Source organism: Lates calcarifer, unplaced genomic scaffold (genome assembly GCF_001640805.2).
Source record: "Lates calcarifer isolate ASB-BC8 unplaced genomic scaffold, TLL_Latcal_v3 _unitig_4566_quiver_1891, whole genome shotgun sequence".
NCBI lineage: Eukaryota > Metazoa > Chordata > Actinopteri > Centropomidae > Lates > Lates calcarifer.
In genome coordinates this window covers 26,498-30,413 of record NW_026116973.1, presented here as the reverse complement: position 1 = coordinate 30,413, position 3,916 = coordinate 26,498, and the positions used below count along the sequence as shown (strand labels likewise).

At 40.0% G+C, this 3,916-nt stretch overlaps 1 long non-coding RNA gene across 1 annotated transcript; it reads right to left on the bottom strand.

Annotated features, from left to right (window-relative positions):
* Nucleotides 1-8: 8 nt before the first annotated feature.
* LOC108900660 (uncharacterized) lies at nucleotides 9-1,728 on the bottom strand. Its single transcript, XR_001963780.2, has 3 exons — nucleotides 1,438-1,728; nucleotides 245-381; nucleotides 9-102 (listed from the first exon to the last, which is right to left on the bottom strand). It is a non-coding gene; the product is annotated as an uncharacterized LOC108900660 (long non-coding RNA).
* Between the last annotated feature and the right edge of the window lie 2,188 nt (nucleotides 1,729-3,916).

Sequence of the window (3,916 nt, the reverse complement as noted above, 5' to 3'; positions counted from 1 at the left end):
CCCACAGATGTTCACTCAGTAGAGCTGATGAAGCCTCTGATGAACAGAGAAACACCTTCACTGTCTCAGTTTATATTAGTTTCTTTCTGGACACTGAAATGACTGTGTATGAGTGACAGAGAGAGACAGAGTCAGAGAAAAAAAGGTTTACAAACTCAGAGATGTTAAAGAGGAGGAGCAGTGACAGACATTACTGCCTGTCAAACACAAGCCTCCTGTAATGTTCTGCAGTAAACAGCTTTACCAACAGAGATGCAGCTGTCAAAGGTTTTCCTCTGGAAGTCATTTTGAAAGGAAGGTTGATTGTTTTCATGAGCTGAGGAGACCATCTCACTGAGATCTGGAGGAGGTGAGTCTTTATCCAAACCAGGAGGAGAACATCTGGAAACAAAGAGAAGTCAGTCACTGCACTGAGCAGTAGGTAACCTGCTTACTGTGAGTGAGAGACTGAGAGGAGCCTGGTTAACTCTCACATTTCTGCTGATAATGGAGCTGTTTCTGATCATGTTTTAAACAGTCAACACACAGATGTAGAACTGGTCTGAACCAGTCTGAGCCTTTGTTTTTCTTTCCTTTGGTGAATGATAACAGGATCTTTGATTTTTCAGCTCACTGTTCAAAGTTCACATTATTAAACTTCAGCTGTTTCATTTCAAAGCTCATCCAGTCTCTCATGTCACTGAGTTTTCAGAGATCAGCTGAACAGCAACAAGTGTCTTGTTTCTGTTATTGGACGGTGTATCAGTGAGACTGAGCTAACATACTGTAGCCTGTGTCCACACAGCACAGCTCAGACCTGTTACATGTGAACAGAAGTTTTCCATGATAGCTGCAGTAAGATGAAAGGAATTAAACTCAGTCAAACTGAAAGCGAAAATAAAAGATTTATACAACTGAACAGACTGGAGCAGTTTCTACAGTGTAACAGTCTCTTCCTTTGAAAACATCATTAATAAAAACCAGTGTAAACCAAGCAGATATCACAGCTAGAACTAAAGATACATTATAGTCCTGACTCCTACAGCAGCGGATCAGGGCGAGGCCTCTGTTCTCTGATCGTTAGGATTGACTTTTCATTTCCATGTAAACACTTTATTAATATTGCTGCAGTAGAAGCTGCTCCACTCTGCTGCTACTGAGCTGTTACACTCTCAGACTGTTCTCTGTTCTATTAATCTACTGTTTTTATGGACAGAAACATGGTGACAGGATCCGTCGAAGGCCTGTAGAGCAGTTAGCCAACCGATAAAAAAAAAAAAAAAAAAAAAAAAAAAAAAAAAAAAACACATATTCTACTGCGCAGTTTCCTGAGCTGAAACTTTCAGCGGCGACATGAAATTTCATCGCTAACATCACAGTATATTGGTTCTACTGATGCTGTTTCCTGCCGTTTAACAAATAACAACCATAGATAACACGGAGATTCAGACAACTTACCGTCGCTGGTACAGATCATAGTCTCAGCCAACTCAGTTCCGTTTAACAGCGTAAGAGTAGTTCACGTGTCATCGGAAATATGACTACTCAGTGGATCAGTAAAAATGTACTAACACTAACCCTCAGACAGCACAGCACATTCAGACTGAGTTTCTGTGTAATAATCAAAGTACAAAGTCTGTGTGACACATGATCCAATATAATTAAACTGAAAAGCCTCTGTGCAGTCATTGGTCCACAAATGAAACGGAACTGACGGAGTGTAATGATAGGACTGGAATCAGCTTCATACAAAATGAAACTAAAAAAACTAAAAAACTTAAAAAAATAATAATATATAATAAAAATAAAATAAATCAACGTCGGCAGCTTCGTATTGTTTTCAGTGTTGAGAAGTGGATGCAGCAGTAGATCCTTGATGTAGGAATCAGAAGCTGTGGCTGTTAGTGACTAAAAGCTTAGTGACCAAACTAAAGACATGACTCGATGATTAATGTTTAACTAAACAGATCATAAAGAAGCTCGAAGACCTTTGGACTTGATCATCTCTGCACTGCATTTTCATATTTTCTCTTCTTCCTGGTGAAAACTGAGACAAAGTCCATTGAACTGAAAACACTGAGATAATGTTTCTGTTATTTTGACTTTCATTAAAACAGACAGTTTACAAAGAAGGAACGTTTAGTTAAAGTCAAGTATATAGTGTATATTTAATTCAAGTCAAAAGCAAAGAGACAAAGAAAGCAGGTATTAATGATCCTTTTGTTAATGCCTTTACTTCAGGATGAGTTTACTTGTTTACTTGTGTTAAAGACAAATCTAAATAAAACCCTCCATTAATAACAGGAGACAGACAGCTGCCAAACATGAACAATAATTACTGAACAATAATGTGTCAACTTCACAGCATTCACTGAAAGAGACAGTCTGTTATTAATAACTTCAAAATTAACAGTCAACATTAGCACAAGTCATTTTTAGTTTTAAAGCACAGAATCAGTTATCTCAAGGCTCTTAACATGTACAGCAGGTCTTTATTAACAGAGAGAGACCCAACAGTTCTGACCATGAGCAGCTCTAGGCAACAGTGGAGAGGAACAACTTCCTTTAAGAGGCAGAACCAGACTCGGCGGCCATCTGCCTCGACCGGTTGGGTTGAGAAGGAGAGAGAGCTTAAGCCTTTTAGAACTGCAGGGGAGTTGAAATGAATACCAAAATATTAAACAAAGCTTTTTGTGGACCCAAAGGTAGGACTCAGATACAGACAGCTGAACGGTGTAAAAAGGCTGTTTCCTGTAAAGTTGAATGACTTCATGCTGAGGCTGAGGTCACTGGAGAGAGGGACAGGCAGTGGAGTGGAGGATTTTGGCCAGGACTCTGTCATAGTTCCTGCAGAGGTGGGCGGGCAGCAGAGTTGAGGTCCAACCCAGACTGGAGGTCAGACCCAGCAGGCTGAGTACCAAGGCCTGTGCTACGATGCAGGATTTGAGGTTAGAGAGGTGACTTCAGGTTTAGCTCGGAGCTTTCAGTCTGACGATGGTGGTTCATTCTTAATGGGATAAATCTCCATGGTAACTTACGCTAAATGGCTAATCTGCTCCAGAGCAGGTTAACATCAGAGGATCAGATCAAAACCTGTCAACAGGCCAACTACTGACCAATCAGATCACTGGAAAACCAGAGTCATCATTCCTACAGGATCCAGACAGGGACAAAAGAGTTTACACTAAAGTGACAGATAAAATAGATCAGTCAAATTGTTTTGCTGTTTTTGTCTTAGTTTCCATTCTGGTTTTTAAAGCAGAGCTTCTAACAAACAAAGGGAGAGTTTATCACTCTAAATGATTACATACTTTACTACATTATAGTTACAATCTAATTTTATCCACACACTGTTAAATATTTCTAATGATTACAAGTTAATATTTCAGTCAGATTGAGCTTAGACATTAACTCTCTCCTCTCTGCTCAGTCTGACATTACTGCAACTTTACCTGTATCACATAATTTGTTCACCATCAGACAAAAGAGCAAAACTACTTACTCAGTGAGACATGTAATAATTGTTTCGTCTCTTAGTTATGTGATCATATTGTTCACATTTCATCTTGTTGAATATCATCTGTGAATGTGGCTATAGCCACATTTACCCGCAGGTATCAATGTGTAATAAACCTCTTTGATGAAAGACTGAATATTTCTACTGTGTATACCACAATGATGGAAAATAGTAAACCACCCCATACTACCGCCACACAGGCCTAAAATAAGTGTAGGCTCTGGGCACATGCCAGTCCAAGTCACAGCACAATAAACTTAGTCCTCCCCAGGGCACTGCAACTCACGCCAATACCCAAAGGACACAACATGCTGTACACTGCAAATCCTTCCATCCCAACACGCGGCGTGCCATCAGGGTGCTCATGCAGCTCCATAAGAGGGTCTAGCTCCCTAAGCTGCAGTCCTCCCCATGATATAA